This window comes from Ambystoma mexicanum, chromosome 10, assembly GCF_040938575.1.
Source record: "Ambystoma mexicanum isolate Mex_15411 chromosome 10, UKY_AmexF1_1, whole genome shotgun sequence".
In the NCBI taxonomy this organism is placed as follows: Eukaryota; Metazoa; Chordata; class Amphibia; order Caudata; family Ambystomatidae; genus Ambystoma; species Ambystoma mexicanum.
In genome coordinates this window covers 994,964,694-994,990,103 of record NC_090932.1, presented here as the reverse complement: position 1 = coordinate 994,990,103, position 25,410 = coordinate 994,964,694, and the positions used below count along the sequence as shown (strand labels likewise).

The 25,410-nt window shown below is 45.3% G+C and overlaps 1 long non-coding RNA gene across 1 annotated transcript in view; it reads left to right on the top strand.

The window, feature by feature from the left end:
* LOC138491914 (uncharacterized) overlaps positions 1–25,410 on the top strand; it is a 271,832-nt gene that overhangs the window by 13,241 nt on the left and 233,181 nt on the right. Inside the window, exon 3 of the long non-coding RNA XR_011276106.1 lies at positions 23,077–23,159. This is a non-coding gene — a long non-coding RNA (uncharacterized lncRNA). The remainder of the gene's footprint in view (positions 1–23,076; positions 23,160–25,410) is intronic.

The following is a 25,410-nucleotide window of genomic DNA, read 5'->3' as shown; positions in this document are numbered from 1 at the left end:
TGGTTTAATCGTACTATGAAAAGCATGATAGGTGCTTTAGGAGAACACCTTAAAAGAAAGTGGGACCTTCTACTGCCATGCCTTGTTTTTGCTTATAGAGAAGTCCCTCAGGAGGGAGTTGATACAGTCCCTTTGAAATTCTTTATGGCCATCCAGTCAGAGGTCCTTTTACCCTGATTAAGGAGGGGTTGGAAAGTGCTCCTCCCCCAAGCCAGTCAGAATGACTGACTATGTGATAGGTCTCCGAAGGAGAATGCACATGATGGCAGAAGCTAGTGATAACTTGAAAGCAGGTCAGGCTCTTGTCGAACATTGGCATGACCAGAAGGCCAACATGGTTCAGTTTGCTCAAGACCAGCCTGTACTAGTTATGGTGCAAACAAGGCAGAGGGCCTTGCAGGACAAATGGATAGGACCCTTAAAGGTTGTGGAAACACTTGGAGAGGTGAACTATCTGGTGGACTTAGGCAGACCTAACGAGGCTCCCAGAGTCTTTCACACCAACCATTTTGAGGCATATGTGTCAGGACCAGAAGTGGGAGCTTTGCTTCTAGCTTCAGCTCAAGAGGAGGAGGAGAATGTACCTGTACCTGGCCTCCTCAGGGGACAACCTTTGGATGAGAAAATAGAAGGAGTTAATCTCTCTTCTAATCTGACATCCGAACAACAGGAGGAGTACAAGTTTCTGTTAAATCAGTCTGGCTCCCTGTTTTCAGTTTCAGCAGGCTTGACCCCTTGGGGCCAGCATGAAATTCTAACTGGTGACTGTTTACCTGTGAAAAGCAGAGGTTATAGAATGTCAGACCATGTAAAAACCCACATAAAGGAAGAGGTCAACAGTATGCATGGTCTATGGTCTAGTCCAGTTGTTCTAGTACCAAAGGCAGGATGCAAGGAGTTGAGATTCTATGTGGACTATAGAGCTCTAAATGCAGCCATGAAGACTGATGCGCATCCTTTACCAAGGACAGATGAACTGGTGGATAAACTTGGTGCAGCCAAGTATCTCAGTTCATTTGATCTGACATCAGGCTATTGGCAAATAGCCCTGACAGACCATGCCTTGGAGAAACTGCATTTTCAACCACAGCAGACCTCTACCAGTTTAAGGTTATGCCTTTTGGATTAAAGAATGCCCCTGCTACATTCCAAAGGATGGCCAAGCAAGTTCTGAATGGGATGGAGGACTTCTGCATGGCTGTCATGGGTACCAGGCAAGTAGTTGGGGCAAGCTGGGTGGAGGCTTGACAGGCCTGGCATAGGCACGCAAAAAACCTATATCAGGCCTTCTTTTAATTCCTTCCTAGTGTTTGTAGCAACTTCCTGGTTACCACTTCCTGTTGCCAAACAGGAAGTGCATGATAATTCATGATTTCTCTAGTGTTCGGGTGTGGCTGGCTATGTAAGCCACACCCAAGATTCTTCCAGTGCTTCGTGTTGCTACTGTGAGCTGCATCAGCAACACACTCGCCATGCTCCGGATCATCTTGCTCCTGCTTACCTGCTCTGGATCATCGACTTCAGCTTACTTGCTCCGGACACTCCTCCTTCAGCTTACCTGCTCCGGATCATTCTGTTTCTGCTTACCTGCTCCGGATGAACCTCCGTGCTTTCTCCACGCCGCAGCTTTCTCCAGTCAAGAGGGGACTTCTCCACCGGCACCTGTAAGCACAAAGAAGAACTGCGTTAGCGCGAACACTTCAGTAATGCTGCACATACTCACCGAATCTTCCTGTGACACTGGATCCAGGTCTGTAGTCCGAGCGCTCAAAGTCCTGCAAAAGAAAGAGACATTATTCATTACGCTCGCTCCAATAACGCAGAGACTTTATTCACTGCGCTCTCTCTAATAATGCGGTGTATACTTACCAAAGTCTCAAGGCATACTTACCAGACCACTGAGTCTCCAGTAGTGCTGAACCCAGACTCGAGGCGCTAATCTGCAGAGCTTAAATGAAAGAACAAATAAAGAAGCCGAATTAACTCAAATTTGGCAATCTCGCCTTAGTGACCTAGCTAGGCGAGATGCGACTGATAAATCTGTACTAATGGAAGCGGTCCTAGACGATTGTAAATGGATGAGGATTACCCACAAACACAACAGCCAGAGGAATAAGGAGGATTGGACTGATACAAAACCTAAAGAAGGAAAGGGACCAATGAAATTGAAAAAGGATGCAACTGACCTCCCTAATTAAAAGGAGCGACATCAAGAGGAGGTGATCTTGATCCCGTCCGGCATAAAGGAAACTAACAAACTGACCTCTGCAAATTTAGAACGATCTTCTTTTGCAATATTTGCAGGGGCGACGCCGAAGGATCCGACCCATCCAAATTTGAGTTAATTCGGCTTCTTTATTTGTTCTTTCATTTAAGCTCTGCAGGGCCGTGGTCATATTAACATGTTTCTCTTTTATTTGAGTGTTGCTGATGGTTACCACTTGAACAGAATTTTTAATTGCCTCAATGAGCTTAAGAAAAGGGGCATTGTTATAGTTAGCTAGGCCATAACCACTTTTTCAATGTGGTCCAAGTCTTTTTCTCTTTCAGTTTTACAGGCCTCAGTTATTATCCTTAGAATTTGTTTATTCCATATGTCTCCTGTAATCCTGTTTTCGTCTTCCAAGGTTAAGAGGCTGGCTAGATTGCTTCCCATTTGTTCCTTCCTCATTTCTGCATTTTCCATACCTTCATCCATCATAACCACTGGCAAGATTTTATTTCTCCCGTCCCAAAGTGGCAAATGAGTCCTGTTATGTAGTGACCTTCTGTGTGGGTGTCTGGTAAGGAAAGGAGATGTGTTATGCAAGGGCTGTCTGTGTAATGCTGTCTTGCTGTGAGCCTGTGATGTCACATGGAATGTCACTGTGTGGATGGTGGAATGTTTATCTGAAGGTTCCATACTGAGGCAGTTAGAGCTCCCCTGCCTGGGTGATGGGGCCAGTGCGTATTGTCCATACTCTCATGTATTTATCCTTCATGTAACAGTGTCCTTAAGTTCCTGTAATAAACCTAAGAAGTAACACAAGAAAGTCTGGAAGTCACTTCATAACAATGGCGACGAGGATGTCTTTCAAGAAGAACCTGCGCACATAATAAGAAGTTGAAGTCTGAAGGAGCCTGCTGCGGGGGGTGCAGGAGAGAGGAGGACAAAGTGGTGGTCAGCACTGCCCCCAGATACAAGTAAGACCCATCACCCAGGGCCAAGGCGGGGGAAGAGCAAGGAAACCCACATTTTCAGGCATCAACAAAAGTGAAGCTGTCCAGTGATGTGATGGCGCCCTGTGGTGAAGCAGAAAGTATGAAAAGTGCCCACAGAAGTGAAGCTGGTGAGGGCTGATGGTGAAAATGATGCCCTCAACTCGACGTGGCATAAGTCCTGTTGGGGATGGGAAGACATATTCTCCCTTGCAGGCAGCCAGAGAAGTTATGAGTGGGAATGCCCTTGTTCACAGACAAAAGAAAAGGTACTGTAAATGGGCTGTCTGGGGCTGAGTCATATGCTGGGCATGCAAGCAGCTACTATGAAGTATTAAAGACTGTTCTAGCTCTTGAATGTATGAGGAGCGCACCAGAGTACAAGACTCCTTGCAAGCAGGCAGCCAGCTGGCTTTGTCTAAAGTACTGTAGTATAATGTAAATGCAAATTAAACTGTAGAACAACAACAAACGCTTCAACATTTCGTCCCATCCTCGTCGCCATTGTTATGAAGTGACTTCCAGACTTTCTTGTGTTACTTCTTAGGTCTATTACAGGAACTTAAGGACACTGTTACATGAAGGATAAATACATGAGAGTATGGACTATACGCACTGGCCCCATCACCCAGGCAGGGGAGCTCTAACTGCCTCAGTATGGAACCTTCAGATAAACATTCCACCATCCACACAGTGACATTCCATGTGACATCACAGGCTCACAGCAAGACAGCATTACACAGACAGCCCTTGCATAACACATCTCCTTTCCTTACCAGACACCCACACAGAAGGTCACTACATAACAGGACTCATTTGCCACTTTGGGACGGGAGAAATAAAATCTTGCCAGTGGTTATGATGGATGAAGGTATGGAAAATGCAGAAATGAGGAAGGAACAAACGGGAAGCAATCTAGCCAGCCTCTTAACCTTGGAAGACGAAAACAGGATTACAGGAGACATATGGAATAAACAAATTCTAAGGATAATAACTGAGGCCTGTAAAACTGAAAGAGAAAAAGACTTGGACCACATTGAAAAAGTGGTTATGGCCTAGCTAACTATAACAATGCCCCTTTTCTTAAGCTCATTGAGGCAATTAAAAATTCTGTTCAAGTGGTAACCATCAGCAACACTCAAATAAAAGAGAAACATGTTAATATGACCACGGCCCTGCAGAGCTTAAATGAAAGAACAAATAAAGAAGCCGAATTAACTCAAATTTGGCAATCTCGCCTTAGTGACCTAGCTAGGCGAGATGCGACTGATAAATCTGTACTAATGGAAGCGGTCCTAGACGATTGTAAATGGATGAGGATTACCCACAAACACAACAGCCAGAGGAATAAGGAGGATTGGACTGATACAAAACCTAAAGAAGGAAAGGGACCAATGAAATTGAAAAAGGATGCAACTGACCTCCCTAATTAAAAGGAGCGACATCAAGAGGAGGTGATCTTGATCCCGTCCGGCATAAAGGAAACTAACAAACTGACCTCTGCAAATTTAGAACGATCTTCTTTTGCAATATTTGCAGGGGCGACGCCGAAGGATCCGACCCATCGAAATGAGAAGGAGATTACAAGTGCACTGAATGAAAAAGGAAAAAAAAAAAATGAATCCCTCAAACGTAAAGTAAATGGCTCAAGAGCCTTTTTGAGAAATTTACGAACTCCACCAAGAAGAGATAACACACAGTGTGCTAAGAAATCTAGAAGAGAGATGAATATGAGTGGACATATAGAGACCAAGGCACTAAAAGATCAAGAAAAGGTGTTAAGGGAAGTAAGCAGGGAGGATCCAGAACAGCTAGCAAATTTGAGTGATCTTATTGAGCTGATGGAATCCGATAGTGAGAAGCAAGACTGGGATAGCATAAGTGTCTTGGACTGGCAAACTTTAGACAATTGGGAAACAGTAGACCTAACCCAAAAATCTAAGGAATATCAGAAGCCAAAGTCCCACTGGAAAAATGCCCAAGAAAACATCAGGGAAAAAGAAAGAAGAACAGGCACAAATGAAATTGAATTGGATTCAGACCAGGAGTCTATTAGATTTAAGACATTGGAACAAAAAAGAAAAGATACGGTGAGCAAAGGGAGGATAGAACAAAAAATCCATGACAGCCCTTGTCCTAAACAATTAATTGATAAGGGGAAAAAAAAGGACATTGAAGTCAAGAAAAGGAAGGAGCTACCGCTAAGATCACCCCCGAAGAAATCCCTTTTATTCAAAGGATGTTATTTAAAACTAGAAACAGCTGCAAATGGACCAAGAAGGGCGATCTTAAATAGAAGCTATGTGGTGGAGTTCTGCAAGCAAGTCCTGTCACCAAGGACGATATCAACGGAAGATATAAAAATAGTCGAATTCCCAAAGGAACAGAGGCTAGACCAAGTTTTCTTGCACTTGTCTAAAAATACAAAGCGGAAACTCTTGGAAGTATCAGACACTTTAAGAAAAAGAGGGTTCCTGCTGGAGGACTTGGGCGAGGAATCTAGGCAATTAAAAGAAAAAGCCCAAACAAAACAAAGAAAGGAGACAAAGAAGGAGATATCAGTAAAAACTAGATCAATAATTCTGGGGGAAAATCCAAAGAAAAACAATGGAAAAAGCAAAGAAGAGAAAGAGTCTCAGGAGGAAGAGTCTTTAACAACTAAAAAAAGTAAAGAGACATGGAAAACCCTGAGGTTCACAGTGGATAACTCTGAAAACTCAAGGAGGGATAAGAACAAACCCACTATGCAGATAGTCAGGAAAGGAATGGGCCTGGATGGCAAATGCTTTGAATTCCAAGAAGAAACAATAGAGTACGGAGAGTGAGCAGAAATGGATCCTTTGTGCATCGTGGAACACAAGAGGATTCAAACATCTGGTCTCAAGTAAAAGCGGCTTCCTGACCCAATATGACTTTATTTCAATACAAGAATCATGGCTACGTAAACCCCCTGTATGCGAGGGCTATGAAGTCTACACAAACCCGGCTAGGAAGGGGCCCAAGGGAAGACCGTTTCGAGGCCTCCTGATACTTAAGAAACTAGAATGTCCACTAAAAGTAATGGAACATCTAACACCAAACCCATATGTGCAAATCCTGAAAGTAACATCTGAAGTGGAATGTCCAAAAAGCCCGAAACAAATGGTCCTGATTAATGCCTACTGGAGTGAGAATATGCAGGGTCAGACGAACTTTATAACGTCAATAATGGAGGTAATTGATCAGTCCATGATGGAGGGGAATGATCAGCTGATATTATTAAATGGCGATCTAAATATCAAACTGCTGGATAAAGATGGTAAGATCAAAGCAACTGAACATCTGCTAGGAAAGGAAAAAGTATGGATGCAAGAAATGAGAATCCGTGAGATGAAGATGTTAAATGGCCAGACTAAGGGAGATCTCCAGGGGGCCAATACCTGGCACAGTGGAAAATCAGGCACTTGCTTAGATTATTGCTTTGTGGGAGGAAACACGTTGGAGCGGATACTTTCCTTTACAATAGCAAAACAAACGAGTAGTGATCCATGCCTGATAGCAATTGAACTCGCCTCGGAAATAAGAACTAATAGAGGGACCGAAAGAGCAATGGAAACTGAGGCTACAGGGGGAAGAAACCGTTTGAGAATTAAAAATCAGGCAATCCCGAATCTAGTACTTGGATATAAAGAAGCGATAAACAACAATGAGGAGCTGGTTGATTACAAATGGCTGCTGGAAGCCCATGAGATTAAGTATGATCCAACTCAAAAAAAGAACATTAAGAAAAAACATGCGTATGATGAACAACTTGTGTTGAGAAGGAAACAATATAGGTCAGAATTGAGACTCATAAAAAAGAAAAACGGCACAGAAAGATACGAACTCCAGAGAAAATGTCAACAAACATATAAAAACTGGCTGAGACAAACTCGATATTTAAGAATGCAGAGAGATGCCGAAAAAATGATAGCAGCCATATCAACAAATAACGCTAGAGGCACTTGGGACTTACTTAACGACAGAGAGCACAATCAATCTGCCGTAGGTATCAATCAAGTCTCAGAAGACAAATGGTTTGAACACTACACTGCTCTTTATGAAGGCGAAAGTGGGGAAAAAACCATAAAAGAGATCTCTGACACAATTCCCTGGGCCTTGAACTTTGATAAGGATGATATCCGAATCCTAATAAAAAAACTTAGTACCTCAAGAGCAGCTGACCCAGACGGCATTTCCAACAAATTACTAAAAGAAAACTGTGAGACCTGGACGGATCTAATATATATACTATTTCAACAAATCATGAAAACTAAACAAATACCAGCCACATGGACGGAGGCTTACATAGTACCGATATATAAGAAGGGAGACCGTGAAAACCCTAGGAACTATAGGCCCATAGCGCTCCTAGACTCAATTGGCAAACTATTTGCATCACTGCTATTGAGAGACCTAAAAAAATGGGCCTTTGAGGCGAAAATCCTAGACGAAAGACAGACAGCTTTTGTAAGTGGAGTTGGCACCGCCTTGATTCTATTCTTGATCAACTTTTTTAAGGCAAAGACAATAGCTGGGAAAAAAAGTTTTACCTAGCATTTATTGACCACGAACAAGCCTTCGATGGAATCAATAGAGAGCTCTTGTGGTCAAAGATGAGAAATTGGGGGCGCCCCAAGGATCTACTTGAAGCTATTAAAACATTATACACAGATACCTCAATTAAAGTCCAAATCACAAGTAATGGGGTACTTTCGAGGAGGATTAGAACCTCTAGAGGAATCAAGCAGGGTTGTGCAGTAGCCCCATTCGGTTACCAGTCAAATGGTCGAAAACATTTGGTCGACAGACAATTTGGTCGACACCATTTGGTCGAATGCCAAATGGTCGAATTTTTTTTTTTTTTTTTTTTTACCCATTTTTTGGTTTTTTTTGGGGGGGTCCCCCCCAACCCCCTTTTTTTTCTTTTTTATTTTTTTTCCCCACACGAAAACCCACAAAACACATATATATAAAAAAAAAAAAAAATTTGACCATTTGGCATTCGACCAAATGGTGTCGACCAAATTGCAGTCAACCAGTTTGTTGTCGACCAGTTGACTGGACACCGCCCCATTCCTCTTCGTCCTATATATATGGCCGATATGAAAACCGCTCAGGAGAAGATCCGTGCATTCCCGCCGAAAATAAACGGAAAAGAAATACCTTGGATGCTGTACGCTGATGATGCGGTATTCATAGATCAAACACCAATAGGCCTACAAAGACGGATTGAGACTTTTAACAACTACCTAAAGGAAAATAGCATGAAGATGAATATCAAAAAATCTATGATCTTAACTATGAAATCTAGCCGGGGCAGGAAGCAGTCCGGAAAAACTATAAGGTGGTCATTAGAAAACCAGAATTTGGAGGAAGTGGAAATGACACTCTACCTGGGGATAATGATCAACAAAAACTGCAACGAACAGGCGCACTATTCTCTGATCCGGGAAAAACTAGTGGCTCTGACAAACCAAGGGATTTGCTTACATCGCAGATATGGGAAGTTTTCTTTAACTCCAATTGTAACCTTCTTCAAGCAAAAAGTGGTGGCGGTCATCACTTATGGCACTGAAGCACTCTTAGCCCTTAGATGGGAGGTTTGAAATCTCTGTGAAGCGTATTTCTGGCATAAAGTCTTGCGCCTACTAACCTCATTACCAGTGAAGCTCATAAGAACTGAGCTCAGACTCCAATCAGTAAACTCTGTCGCACTTTGGAAATCTCTATCATTGTATAGAAAGTGCATTCTGGATACACCATCAAAACCATTTGAAATTCTAGCTCAGACAAATATCTTGAATGAAGACAAAATCCTTAATGACTGGAAAAGCAGATGTAAGGCTCATTTGGAGCAAGTAAATCTCTTGGAGGATACCCTAAAGAATAACCCGGATAAAGCAAAAAGAGTGATTCGGAAAAAAGACTGGGAGGAAACCCAGGAACAAAGATTGAAATGAAATCTATGTTATAACATCATCTGGGAAAAAAAGGCTTGAACATCTTACCTCCATATCTGTTGAAATTTCCAACTGAGCATTACCGGGACCTGCTGCTGCGCTGCAGACTGAACATCTGGAATTGCAGAGAAGTGAAATGGAAAAGAAGGCAAATTGAAAGAACAGCTGCATATTGTCGATTCTGTAAACGGAAGGACCAACTGGAAACGATAAGACATGTTATGTTAATCTGCCCAGCTTTAGAATGCAAAAGAGAGATCTATATGGGAAGCTACATAATGAATATCACCGAGGAGACGGAAGAAAACTATTGGGAAAGACTCCTCACTGTTGAAAAAATTGGCAAAACTCTTGATGCATTAAAATTTGTTGAAATGTTAAACCTGAATCAGGAGGAGCAAGGGTCTGATCTGTAAGAGAAAGCTAAGAGTAGTCCTAGGTAATTAATGATCGAGTTACCTTGATTACCCAAACCTTGGACTACTGGAACAGTGGATCATAAGGTAACGGAGAGACTATGACAATGATCTGGTAATTACTGTCTGAAGAGAATTGGAACTAAGGAAGTTTTAACAAAGGAACAATGATTTTACTAAAGGAATAAGGATGTAATGTTTAAGGTTTAACTATACTTAACCAATAAAAAAAAAAAAAAAAAAATTACCAGGCACGTAAGACGATGCGCATACCTACCAGCGGCTGACTGCTACACGCAGCGCTTACCATGGCAAATAAAGACAATACGGACAATTCTGGACACTCAACATCCTCCGCGCAACGTTCACTTGTGGAAAGGACTTTCTAGCCAGTGAAGAAACTGGCAAATTGAACGCTCTGCCTCACTGTGAAGGCATATAACAGCGTCTGGCATCAGAAAACAGCCAACAAACATTGGCATCATCCCTGTGAGTGAATCACGCCCCTGTGAATGCAGGATGGAGTGCACACCTTACTAAAAATCAAGGTAAGCCGTTGGGGACATCACAGTACACAGTAAAGAGAAGGGAAGGGCCCAGGGGAATCAGGTGAATTCAGGTCTAAGTGTACATCTTGTATTTGACAGGTATCCCTCCAGGTGAAAAGGGGGAAGTGAGAACTCAGGGTCAAGGGAGGCTCATACATCGCTCCTGCAGAGACACAGGTGAGTGTGACAGAACACAAAGCCATCCTCAATACCTCTGACCGAGCGATGGAAACCTCCAAGGTCGACCAGCTTTCCCTATTGTTAGGCGAACTACGGCCGAGGTGCATGCAGCCCGCTCTGAGACAAATGCCTTAAGGAGCAAACTGGTAGTCAACAGGGACAAAACAGACGACTTGGCAAGACAGCTCTTACAGACCCAAGCTTGTCTAGCACCCATAGCAGGTGGAGTCCCTCAGGGGCAGCCTACCGTGGCACCTGTAGTCACACCCGTTCAGGTATTGCTTCCAGGCAATATCCCTTTAGCACACCCGGAACGCTTCTCTGGGGATCCCAAGAAATTTGGGGCATTCATGAATCAATGCCGCATACATTTCATATGCAAACAAGACATTTTTCAGAACGACCAAGCTTTCGTCCTCTCCTATTTAGGAGGGCACGTGGCGGACTGGTCTGTCCAGTTAGTGTTTAGGGACGACCCTTTACTGAGAAATTACCCAGGTTTTCAGCGTGAACTGGAAAAACTATTTGCCCATCGGACTAGAGCTCAGGCCCTGGATGGTGAGCTACTCTCTCTGTGACAGGGTGGTCAGGATCTTATTTCATATGTCGCCACATTCAATCGTCTAATAGACGAATCAAGTTGACCAGAAGAGAAACGAACAACGTTATTCTATCGAGGACTGAGATGAGAATTAAAAGATGTCTTGGCACAAGTAGTTAATCCTCCCGAAGATTGTAGTGAATACTTCGATCTAACTATGCAACTAGACCACCGGTTACAGGATCGCAAGGCTGACCAAATCAGATCAGAACATAGACCAGTGTATGTCCGACCAAAAGAAACATCCAATCGACAGGCCTCAGAAACACACTCAGAGTCCATGCAATTGGGTGTTCTCAGGGGACTACTCACCAAAGCACAGAGAGAATGGAGGCGTCAGGGAAAACTTTGCTTATATTGTGGCCAATCTGGTCACTTTCTCCGGAACTGCATGGTTAAACCTCCACGGAAGACAATGGGGGTACTAAATAACACAAGGGAAGACACTGAAGCAGAAAACTCCAACGCCCGGCAGATGTAGAGGTCGGTCTGTCGAGCCAGGAACTGGGCATTCAGATCTAACATTTCAGTATTCCTGTGGTTCTGGTACATCTTTCACAGCCCACCCGAATGCATGCCCTCAAGGCTTTCATAGACAGTGGGGCTATTGGGAACTACTTGGACATCAACACCGCAAAGACCTTGGGATTGGCATTCCACCGTAAGGACACCATTGAAAGTGTGACAGCTGTGGATGGCACACAACTCCTTTCGGGACCAGTAACACAGTGTACTTCCACCCTCACCTTAATCTGCCAAGATGGCCATAGGGAAAGTATTAGATTTGCCCTTATCGCTGCACCCCAATTCCAGCTGATTCTTGGGATACCATGGCTAGAGACGCACAACCCAAAGATAGATTGACAAGCTTGAAGCTTACTCTTTTCCACGGAATGCACCTCTTGCTATGACAACAAAGGGATCCAAAGAAACCCATTGTTAACTTCACAGGTAAAGATAGCAGGTTTATGCTTGGAGGGCAACTTACCAGTGGAATACCAGTAGTTCCAGGATGTGTTCGCGAAGGAGCAAGCTAATACGCTACCACCACATCGAGTTTATGACTGCCAGATCAATCTGCAACCAGGGGCACAAGTACCATGCAGCCGCATTTATGCATTAACAGAGGAAGAAAACACTCATCTACGGACCTACTTGGACCAATACCTGGCCAACGGCTTCATTAGTCCATCTAAGTCACCAGCCGCCTCCCACTCTTCTTCATACCTAAGAAAGAGGGGGACCTAAGCACGTGTATTGATTACTGGGCCCTAAATCAAGACACCATAAAAAATAAGTACCCATTACCTCTGATCCCAGTACTCATAGACCAGGTGAGACAAGCAAAGATTTTCACAAAGCTAGACTTCCGCGGTGCATATCACCTGGTACGCATGAAGAAAGGGGACTAGTGGAAGACTGTGTTCTGTACCCGCTACGGCTTGTATGAATACCAGGTCATGCCCTTTGGGCTTTGCAATGCCCCGGCTGCGTTCCAGCATTTTATGAATGATGTATTACGGGAACTCCTGGATGTCTGAACATTCGTCTACATTGATGACATTCTGATTTACTCCACCACTCGCCAAGAACACATAACCCATGTGCGAGCAGTACTCCGCAAACTGCGTGAAAACCAACTGTATGCAAAACTAGAAAAAATGCTCCTCCCACGTCACCCAGGTGGAGTTTCTGGGATATGTACTGACACCGCAGGGAATCAAGATGGACAATAGAAAAGTGGAGGCAATCCTCACTTGGTCCTCACCCACGTCTGTAAAGGGAGTACAGAGTTTCCTAGGTTTTGCAAACTTCTATCGACGCTTCATACCAGGATTCTCAAATATTGTACATCCAATTACGCCCTAGCTGTGCAAACACCGAAAGTTCGAATGGACACCAGCGGTGGAAGAAGCCTCCGAGCCCTCAAGGAAAAATTTACCTCAGCCCAAATACTGCAACACCCACAGCACGATTTACCGTACATCGTGGAAACGGACGCTTCAAGCATTGCCATGGGGGTCGTATTGTCTCAACAAAATCCCAAAACCGGATGCCTTCATCCCATTGCCTTTTGGTCAAGGAAATTCTCCCCAGCAGAATTAAACTATGCGATTTCTGAGAAAGAACTCGTAGCAATCAAGAGCGCACTCTGTGAATGTCGACATTACCTACTAGAAGCAAAACACACCATCACAATAATAACAGATCATCAGAACTTGCAAAACTTACGCTCCACAAAAGCTCAGTCTTCTAGGCAGCTCCGTTGGGCCCTAATCTTAATGGAATACAGCTTTGTGATCACCTACCGCCCCGGAGTTAAGAACGGGAAGGTGGATGCACTATCGCGCATTGGCACAAGAGAGGAAGTCTACAATACCCCTAACCCGGTGGAGATCATACCCAGCCATAAAATTCTAGACTTCTGCATCGGCCCATCTCCATTAAAAACACTGCAGGAAGCAATGAAAGAAAATATATCTGAAGAAGACCTACTGGCTTGGAACACGAAGGGCGATCAGTTCACCATTCAAGACAAAGTACCATACTACCAAAAATGCCTCTACGTTCCAACTAAGGACCTGCAACAATCAATTATATCAGACTATCACGACTCGCTGTTAGAAGCCCATCCAGGTATAGCCAAAACCATGAAGAAAGTAAGCAAATCTTATTGGTGGCCAACTTGGCGAGAGGATATTGCTACCTACATAGGCACCTGTGAGGTGTGTGCACAATACAAGACATCCAGGCAAAAACCAGCCGGCCTCCTTCAGCCAATCACCATTCCGCCAATGCCCTGGCACACAGTATCAATGGACTTTGTTATTGACGTACCTCCTAGCTCAGGTTATAATACCCTCCTCATAGTAGTGGACCTCTTCTCCAAAATTGCCCATTTCATAGCTCTAAAAGGTATTCCTTCAGCTCAGACTCTGGCGCAGGTTTTTCTAGACCGAATCGTCAAGTTACACGGATTCCCTACCGTAATCGTTTCTGATAGAGGCAGCCAATTTGTATCTCATTTTTGTAAAAAATGTTGTGCCCTGGCAAGAGTAGAAGTTTGTCCGTCTTCTAGTCACCATCCTCAAATGGACGCCCACACCGAGTGCATGAACCAGACCATGGAACAGTATTTGCACTGTCTATTACACCAAACAAGCCAAAGCTGGACAGAAATACTATGGATGGCCGAGTATGCCTACAACAATTCAACACACTCATCAACCCAAGCAACACCCTTCTTTACTATATATGGTCGAAACTCCAGAACATCGGTCTACGATCCGCCAGAAAACATTGAGATGCCTACAGTAAAGAATCTGCATGCCAGCATAATGAAAGCAGCCAGATGGTCACTGAGACCTGGCTACACGAAGCCTCAGGCCCCGCTCTATCCCTCGCTCTCCCACCAGGCTATGCCATCACGAGACCAGATCGCCTGACCACAGGAGGCGGTGTCGCTCTCATAGCCAAAGATTCGATCACCATCAGAAAGGTTGACAAAACTATAAACAACAACAGCGACTACCTTCAATTGAAACTGACTATCTCGCATCACTGCACCATCACCCTACATCTCATCTATCAGCCCCCTGGGAGACTTCCAGGCATCACTCACTCACCTCCTGGCTGACAATCTAAAAAAGTCATCCAAAGTCATTCTCCTTGGGGACATCGACCTAGGCCTGAATGACACGAAAGACCCTGGTGCCAAATCACTTGACACAGCTCTAGACACTCTAGGATTCGCCAACACCATCACAGACCCTACTCACGCACTAGGCAGATCATTAGACTGGATAGCCCATCACAACTGCCCCCTCACAGTCACAGGCAATACCCCCACCCCATGGTCCGACCACCACAACATCACCTTCAACATCCCAACCTCCTCCCCACCCCCCCCCCAAACCCTTGCAACCAGCTCTCACAAGAAGTACCCGCCAACTGACCAAAGAAAGACTCTTACCCTTCCTACAGGGACCTGCCTTTAGACCTCCCTTTTCCAACGACCCAGAAACCCTTGCCAAGAACTACGACTCTTCTATCACGGCAGCAATCAATGCTATTGCCCCACTTAAGCTGCGCAAAACCAAACCTACCAGCCACACTAATTCCTGGTTCACCCAATACCTCCTCAAACTGCGCACAGACAAGCGAGAAGCACTAGCTCAATGGCAAACATCCCGTGATGACAAAGACAAACTTAACTTAAAATCCCTCGCAAATGAATATAAGAAAGCCATCATCAAAGCTAAAGCCAAATCATTTGAAGATAGAATCTCCGAGGCCAAATCAAACACCAAGGAAATGTTTGCCATATTCAGGGAACTGGAGACCCCTACACCAACCCCTCAAAACTTCACCAAAGATAAAGCATTGTGTGACAACATACAAACAGCCATGCGCAATAAAATCAGCTCACTCCAAACCAAAATTCTGAACACTAAACTAGCGCTCCCCGCCCCCCACCCCTCCCCCAGCCTCCCCCCTCTCCTCACCCACAGAGGCTGCCCCTACCTTCTCTTTCAAAACCATTCAGGAAAAAGACATGATCAACATCATGAAAATCATCAAACCCTCCAATTGCAAAGGGGTCCCCTTTGCAATTGGAGGGTTTGATGATTTTCATGAATCATCAAAGACTGCCTCCATCATCAAAGACTGCTCAGACACCCTTGCTCCTTTCCTAACAGCCTTCGTCAATGCCTCCTTCACCACAGGGAGAGTCCCCTCGTGCCTCAAGGAAGCATGGGTCTGACCTCTCATAAAAAAACCTACACTTGACCCCTACTCCCCCAACAACTACCGCCCCATTACCACAGTCCCATTCCTCCTCAAGATTCAAGACAAGGCAGCCTACCTGCAGGTCCAGCACTTCCTCGAAGAGCATAACCTCTTAGGACTGAGACAATCTGGCTTTCGGCCTAGGCACGGGACAAAGACCGCCCTACTCGTCCTCAAAAACCAAATGGATGACGCTAGAGACCACGGCAAACCTGTCCTGCTCCTTCTCCTGGATTTCTCTGCAGCTTTCGATCTTGTAGATCACGACATCCTCTGCCATCACCTAACCTCCACAGCCAACTTCTCCCAAGAAGCTACCACTTGGATCACCTCCTTCCTCCAAGGCAGAACCATGCAGGTCTTCTCTGACCTAGCCACTGCATCACCCACCATCGCTCCTGCCTCTCCCCGACCTTTTATAACATCTTTACCCGCCCCCTCTTCCTTATCCTTGATGCCATGGGCATCTCCTACACCAACTACGCTGACGACACTCAGATCCTCCTCACACTAACAGGTAACTATGACACTGACTGCGCAACTCTTAACAACATATACAACACAATCCAAATGTGGATGGCCATCAACGGCCTTTGCCTTAAATCTGACAAAACTGAGCTCCTTCTCGTAGGATCCCCGACACCCTCAAGAAACTTGACTCCCAGTTTAGCCACTTTACCATTGACTCAATCAGAATTCCAGTACTCGACACAGTAAAAACGTTAGGCGTCTATCTAGATTCTAACCTATCCATGACCAGACAAGTAAACGCAATCGCCTCCTCTGCGACTTACCATGCAAAACTCCTCAACACAATCAGGCGTTTTCTGTCAAAAGACACCTGCACCAACATAGCTAGAGCCATAACTGGTTCCCGACTAGACTACTGTAATGTTCTCTTCTTAGGGACCTCCAACAAAAACCTCGAGAAGCTGCAAATAATTCAGAACAGCGCCCTGCGCGCTGCACAGGGCATTGCCAAGAAAGAGCACATCACCGCTGCCAGAAAAGTATCCCATTGGCTCCCCATAAAGGAAAGGGTTATATTCAAGGCGCTAAGCATCACCCACAAATGTGTCCATCTCTCAGCATCAGTGTACCTATCTCAGAGAATCCACCCAGTCGCGTCCACAAGACCCACCAGGACACCCTATGCCAATATGCTCTCCGTGCCCAGGGTAAAAAGAGCTAGAGCAGGTGGCGCCAGCTTCCCCTACCTTGCCGCACTACATTGGAACAACCTCCCCACCTCTCTGCGAGCTGAACCCTCACTGACTGCTTTCCGCAAAGACATGAAAACTACCTTGTTCACCTAACCAACCTCTCATGTTTTAAACTTTAATGACTGACATGTATGATGTACTATGATGTACTCAGTTGTATGATTCTCCTTACTGCTTGACACAGGTTCCTGCCTCACTGTAACCCAAGGCACAACCTATACCTGTACCTGTAACTAAGTTCCTTTACAAGTAACAGCGCCACAATGCCCCTTGGCTGCCTATGCGCTATATAAATGTAATAAATAAATAAATAAATAAATAGAGGCCAGCAAGGACCTACAGCTAGCCAAAGAAACACAAAAAAGAAACGCTGGCAGGCCTGGCATAGGCACACAAAAAACCCATAGCAGGCCTTCTTTTAATTCCTTCCTCGCGTTTGTAGTAACTTCCTGGTTAACACTTCCTGTTGCCAAACAGGAAGTGCATGATAATTCATGAGCTCTCTAGTGTTCGGGTGTGGCTGTCTATGTAAGCCACACCCAAGATTCTTCCAGTGCTTCGTGTTGCTACTGTGAGCTGCATCAGCAACACACTTGCCATGCTCCGGATCATCCTGCTCCTGCTTACCTGCTCCGGATCATTCTGCTTCTGCTTACCTGCTCCGGATGAACCTCTGTGCTTTCTCCACGCCGCAGCTTTCTTTGGTCAAGAGGGGACTTCTACACCGGCACCTGTAAGCACAAAGAAGAAGTGCGTTAGCGCGCACACTTCAGTAACGCTGCGCATACTCACCGAATCTTCCCGCGATGCTGGATCCAGGTCTGTAGTACGAGCGCTCAAACTCCTGCAAAAGAAAGAAGAGACATTATTCATTGCGCTCGCTCCAATAACGCGGAGACTTTATTCACTGCGCTCTCTCTAATAACGCGGTGCATACTTACCAAAGTCTCCGCCCATACTTACCAGAACACCAAGTCTCCAGTCGCGCTGAACCCAGACTCGAGGCGCTAATCCCCCATAATCCACTCCTGCAAGGGAAAGGAGAGACATTACCAGGCGCGTTCGAATCTATGATGCTGCGCATACCTACCAGCAGCTGACTGCTACACGCAGCGATTACCTTGCCAAATAAAGACAATACTGACAATTCTGGACACTCAACATCCTCCGCGCAACGTTCACTTGTGGAAAGGACTTTCTAGCCAGTGAAGAAACTGGCGCATTGAACACTCTGCCTCGCTGTGAAGGCCTATAACAGCGTCCAGCATCAGAACTCAGCCAACAGACATTGGCATCATCCCTGTGAGTGAATCACGCCCCTGCGAATGCAGGATGGAGTGCACACCTTACGAAAAATCAAGGTAAACTGTAGGAGACATCACAGTACACAGTAAAGAGAAGGGAAGGGCCCATGGGAATCGGGTGAATTCAGGTCTGAGTGTACATCTTGTATTTGACAGGTATCCCTCCGGGTGAAACAAGGGAAGTGAGAACTCAGGGTCAAGGGAGGCTCGTCCATCGCTCCTGCAGAGACACAGGTGAGTGTGACAATGGCATACTTGGATGACATTGCAGTGTTCAGCCCTACTTGGAAAGAACATGTTGACCACTTAGGATTTGAATTGCAGGCTCTTGAGCAGGCCCATCTGACCATAAATGCAAGCAAATGTCAAATTGGTCAGAGCAAAGTGGTCTACCTTGGTCATGAGGTAGGAGGAGGTGAAATAAGGCCATTGCCAAGCAAACTACAAACTGTAAAAAACTGTGCCACCCCTACTACTCAAACCCAGATGAGAACCTTCCTAGGCTTCACTGGATACTACAGGATTTTCATAGAGAACTATGGCACTATACCCTCTCCTTTGAATGTAGTCTCCTCTCCAAAATTCCCTAAAAACATTAGATGGAATGAGAAGTGAATTCAAGCCTTTGAAAACTGGAAGAGAGCCCATGTCAAACTCCAGTCCTAAGAGCTCCTGATTATCACCAACCCTTCATTGTGCAGAAAGATTCATCCAATACAGGCATAGATGCAGTCCTTAGTCAACTGGATGAGAAAGGTAGGGAGCACCCCATTTGCTTCATCAGCAGGAAGCTGAAGGAACCAGAAACAAGGAGGGCAACCATTGAGCGTGAATGCTTTGCTATTATGTAGTCTCTGAAGAAGTTTAGACCATACTTGTATGGATATACTTTTGTGATTCAGACAGACCACCAACCCTTGAGATGGTTAATGCAAATGAAAGGGGAAACCCAAAACTACTGAGATGGCCAATCTGCCTGCAAGGGTTTGATTTCACCATTGAGCACAGGTCAGGATGTCACCGCCAAAATGCTTATGGTCTCTCTAGGATGTGTGTAACCGACTAGAGTGAAGAGATTCATCCAGGAGTAGATTAAATCCTCCTGTCCCTTAGTCTGGGGACAGGAGGATTTAATCTACTCCTGGATGAATCGCCCTCCCTTAGTCTGGGGGAGGGCGAGTGTTAGGGAGAATTCTCCATTATGGCTAATTTCCCTTACCTATTGAGTCCCCCAGCAGCTTTGCTGGATATCTAGGATTCATTTTTTTCAGCTGGTAAGAGTGTGAACCTTTTTTCCCACTCTTACATGTGTTTTTCATGGAAGATGGAGTCTCACCTACTCCATAGGCATCATCTTTTTACTGTGTGTCACATAGCACATTTAGTGCAGTGACACAGGGTTGTCTTTTTAGACTTCCCACTTTAAACTCCATTTTCTGGGACTGACTACTGCCTCCCAGAACATGTAAAGTTGCCATTGACTTTACTAGTCATTTTAAATTCATAGACCCAGTACAACCTATCTTCCAATAGAGTACTGGAAGGGTTAATAGTTATCCCTTTTTGTCTGTTTCTCATGGAAAAAAAATGTTGTTCCCCTTTCTCTAATATTTGGCTGGTGGCAGTGGTATGTACCATTTTTACTTTACCGCGAGATATGAAAAAAGGATCGGTAACGTTAGGGGCTATGGTGGTAGCCCCGATCTGTAACCCGCTGGATTCCTTTTATTTTTATTTGGTTCCGGTTGGCTTTATTCTCCATTTCTTTTTGTAAAGGTCTTTCTCGTGTTTTACTCTGCGCACCAAACCAGGTTTGGTTCCTTTGTCTGCTGTCCTTTACCGTGCTTGTGCACAGAAGCCCTCCTTAGGCGCATGAGTGTCTGGATGGACAGGATGTGAGGGAGGGGTTTGAGGCCCCATGCACAGGGTCTCCTTGGAGACCCAAGTCGCACTCTAGTTTGATTGGCTAGGTGACTGTCCTGCCAGGACAGCCACCCTGCTGTGTGATTGACAGCCAGGCTGTGTGAATGGGGGAAAACTGCATAAAAAGCAGGTCTCTGGGACTTGGAAGGCTGAGTCGCCACTGTTTCGAGACAACAGAAGAGGAGCTGAAGGAAGAGGACTGGTACAACCACTGGACATTCCGGAGGAAGCCCTGCTGCAGGTCCGAATCGCCTGAACCTTCGATGACAGAGGAGATCTGAAAGGAATCTTCTTCCCTTGAGCCTGGTGGGACCAACCAGCTCACCAAACGCCAGACACCGGTCCTCTTCTTGGTCGAATTCGTTGTGCATCACTGCAGTGAACCGGATAGCCAGGTGGAGAGGAACCTGTTTGTGTTTTATGTAGCACACCTTTTATTCAACGTTTTGCTCTGCTGCTGGCTTCTTCCTGGGAAGTGCAGGACCCTCCAGTCTTCCTCCTTCTTGTCAGTACGACAGTTGCTTCAGGAACCCTGAGCCTGCAGGAACTGCCAGGAACTTCTGCCTCAGCTACAGCATTCTTCTTCTTTTAAGGTACTGTGCAAATCCAGTCGTTCGTTCCATCCGACCACCGTGAAAGTGTTTTAAATCTTTCACCTCTCCGAAGGCTTGTCCTTCTCTACTCCTTTGAATAGCTTTTCTTCCAACCAACTTCGTTTTGAACTCTTGGCAAAGACCTAACCGCAAACTACTTTGAACTGTGAGATCCTATGCAAAGACTCTGAACCATTAACATTGGCCCAGGCCTATTGACTTGAATCCTAGTTGTAATAAGCCTTTTCAAGATTGCCTGCCTATTAACATGTTGGTGCTGATTGATTTTGAATAATCTTGCCTTTCCTCCCTTTTAAATTACTGGAGTGCCATTTTGCTCACAATTCATTTTGAGCCTAACTTGTCCAGAATTGATTGGGTTTTATTGTAGTCAATTAAGACTGTGATTTTCTGCTGCTTGATAATAGTGAACTGTTTTATAACTGATGGTGTAAATAAATGTATATTCTTTTACTCAGAGACCTTGGGTCAGTGTTTGTTTGAACCATAGTAATTGCTGTCCTTTGTGTAACTTCTGGTACTGCTCACTTTACTCTTGAGATAAGTGTGGCTGCTCAGCCATAGCTACCACTTTACGGTGTAGTACAGGCTTGTACCAAAGGTGAATTTGTACTTGCACTTGTAGTCTTAATTGTGTGTGGTGGTCCCAAAGGGTACTGCATATGATTCTGCCTAACAGCGAGCATGTTGCTGCTGAGCTATCCTCCTGAGACATCAGTGTCACGCATGACTGCTGCCACTGAGGACCAGGCAAGGCTACTGCGTGGTGAGACTCCTGCACCATTTCCACCTTCTGATTCAATGCAGTATGGTGGTGCCAGCAGAGACAGGCCTACTGGTCCTCCATAGCCGTGCTGTCCGTGAGCCCATGGAGGGAATATTTTGGGGGGATTTATTTTTTAACTGTCCGAGGAGACACACTGCACCCTTTGACACCCATGCACCGCGTGCCCTTCCCCATGCACTGTCCCTCCTGGACCTAATTGGGAGACACAGCTCAAGGTGAAGGTGATGCAGGAGTCACACCATGCCGACGCATTAGCACTGTCTTGCATGTTGAGCATGCGTCATTGGTCACCATGTTTGCTGAATGTGTAACTTAACCTATATGACTTTGCATGCTAACATGCCAGTATGGGTATTTAACTGGTACTCATGTCACTGTGCTACCTACCTTGGTCAATTCATCTATGGCCATGGCCGCACCCACTGTGGTGTAGTACATGTAATTAGCCATCTCCGATCCAGGCAGTGTGCTCCTTGATATGGCATTTGTTTGGTCTTCCCTCTCAGTGTCACTCTCTCTAACTCTCTCTGTTGAGGTACACTGCACACATGGTCGATCACAAACTATGTCCTGTCACAATCTCGCTCCCTGTGGTGCTTCTGCAGTGGGTGCTCTCTGCATATTTTCAGTATCAATTCATGTGTTGTCATGGATGTGCATGCTTTTTCTGTTGTTACTATGCATATCATTGGATTTAGGGAAAGCGTCTCCCGATGATGAGCATCATATGCAAGGCAGGTGTGTACCCTGTGCAGGTAAATGAAGGGCATTTGCATATGCTTGTATGGTGTTTTCAAGGGAGTCTTGCACTGTGTGTGATCACTTGGGATTGACTTGTCTTGTGGGTCAGCAGTACTTCTTAATGTGTGCATGTTTCACAAGGTGTGGTTCTGGTGATATGTCTGACCATGGTGTTGTTTCTATGGTTTGGTGGGGTCACTGATTTCATATTCTAAATTGTGGGAGTCCCGACTGTGTGGGCCTTTCTTGGGTGTTTGGGAGTGGGTTTCAGGGCCAGCTGTTTGTGAAATGTGTTGATGGCTGTGCTGGTGTGTGTCTCATTGCACTCTGACCATGTGTACTGAGTGACACTTCATTTCCCTTGCAATGTTTGTGGGGTTGTGGATCGACATAACATTTGGCCTCTCTTACTTAAGGTTCCCCAATTATGGTGTGCAACACCAGTTACAAGCCACAACCATGTGAATATTGATGCACATTTATGGGATGCTATGTAGTGTACCAGCACATTACGTTTAGTGGTGTTGGTGTTTTTGCATGCATGTTCCATGCATGCTGTACCATGGTGTTTGCATCTTCAAGTTGACTGCAGCTGGATGCATGGTACTGCTGCATTAAATTGAATGCAGTACGTGACCAATTGTATGCTGTCACAATGAAGTCTGCATTGACCATGCACTTTTTGTATGCATCCTACATTTAGCATGCATTTATCCTCGCTTGCTGTATCACATTGCTTTGTGTTGTCTGCTTATGTCTTCCATGGCAGATGCATCGGTGGCCAGCCTTCCATTGTGACATCGGCCTCTGTGAACTGATGTGTCAAGCATGATCCTGCCAGGCGTGTAAGAGGTGAGTTATTGTGTACTTCTTTTCTTGTGCTTTGCATCATGGCTGAACTCTACAAAATGTGCATGGAACTTGCAAACACATCCGCTCTACCTTCTGCCACTACCTCTTCACAGTACCTTTGCAAATGCACTTGCATCTCACTTCCTTTAAAGAACAATGGGCATACTGAAAATCCTTGTCACACACTCTTCAAACACAACCCTCCCCCCTCTCACCCCAGTACCACTCACCCTTCTCTTTCCTTCTTCTCCTCCTTTACACCTGTCTCCCTTGAGGAAGACATCAGAGTTGGCCAATCGATGAAGGTCTCTTCCAAGCAGGTTTTCACATGCTCATTGCGAACAATCAAGGGCAACATCTCCTCTCTCGCCCTTGCTGATCTTTGCAACCACTCCTTTCCTACTGATTCATTTCCATCCTCCCTCAGCCACTCCCTTGTGCAGCACATTCTTCTACTACCATCTGCAGACCCTTCCAGCCAACATCAACTCCATTTCCATCAAACACTTCCTGGGAAAATTGCTCGAGAAGATGGACCTCCCCCAACTCAACAAACATACCAAACTTGTTGGCTATCTACATGACCACCAGTGTGGATTCCAAGCTTCCTGAGACACAGACCCGTCTCGCCTGAACACCCGTGATGAACTGCTCACATCCCTCAATTCAAAATCCCCAGCTGTCCTCATCCTCCTTGTTCTCTCTTCTGCATTTGACACAGGGAACCATTCCATCATCATAAAAATGCTACATGATACCCTTGTTATCTCGTAGCGGGCACTGGACTGGCTTAGCTCATTCCCAGCTGACCATTCCTCCAAAACCATTCTTGGCACTTTCACCTCCCCTACTTCCACCTCCACCTGTCGTGTACACCAGGTCTCCATTCATTTGCTCTGCCTCTATTTACATTTTTTAATTTTGTTTTTATTAAAGTTTTACAGAACAGATCATAAACATTACAGTAACACTGTTGGTAATACCTTGTGCATGGTAACATACAATTCTGCTCGAGTTCCTCAGTTGGCCCTGCTTACTGAGGACCATACAACAATCCCCCCTTCTCTACCCTCCCCCCATGGTACAGTGACTACTCTAGGTTCCAAGTGTTGTACACCTGTCTCATGTTCGTGGTTTGTGTGTATCATACTCATTTGTCATTCCTTAATGGTTATGGCTGCCTCTTCTGGATCCGGACCAGCCAAATATGTGGCTCTCCTCAAGTGGGACAGCTGTCTTACTGCCATTAGCTATGTGAGGCTTCAAGTTGCGCACTCCAAATTGGTTCAGGATTCACATTCAGTATCAGATTAGTGTGGTCCAGGCATGAATTTCCTCACAAAATTTCCCATAGTACCTCACATTGAGTGGATATTCTGTGAAGGGCTGCAGTGTTTGTTTCCATTATACAATTGTTAATGGCCACATTTATCCATTCATTTGTCCCTGGGACCTGGTTAGCTTTCCACTGCATCACTAGGGCGGCCCTCGCAGCTAGTAATAGTGGTGCTGCTACCCCAGTTATTCTCCTGCGCTCGTCATCACATTCTTCAAACCCAAACAATATTAGATTGTGATCAGCGATGCGTTGGATCCCGTCCAGGCCCCTAATCCATCCCAAGACCTCATCCCAAAAGACCCTGATTCGGGGGCATCCCCATCACATGTGCCAATAGTTAGCCCTCTCTCCACACTCGTGCCAACATAATGGGTTCACTGACTAAAACATGGGGAAGTTGACATCATACAACTTATGCAAGTCCCTTGTGATATTTATTTCAAGGTATCTTAAAGTTTCACCCCCTATCGTTAGACCTAATGGAAAGAATCTTTCGGCGTTGTCTTGTGTGGGGTTGTGCAGCGGGAACAGAATGGATTTGCCGCTGTTTATATCTTGAAGGCGGAGAGCTCCCCATATTGTTCAATCAAGTGTATCGCTCGGGGCATAGAGGTCAGGGGGTTCACAATATGTAGAAGTAAGTCATCTGTGTATAGGGCCTCTTTGCATTCCTTCCCACCCATCGTTAGTCCTTCAACCCGTCTATCATCTCTGAGTCTCTGCGCCAGGGGCTCTAGCGAGAGGGCAAACAGAATTGCGGAGAGAGGACACCCCTGTCGTGTACCTCTTCCCGAACCAAACCAGCAGGAGTATTCCCTGTTAACAAACACAGACGCTTTGGGGGATGTGTACACTGCCTGTATCCCTTTTCTAAATCTAGGACCGATTCCGACCTTACCTAGCACTCCCATC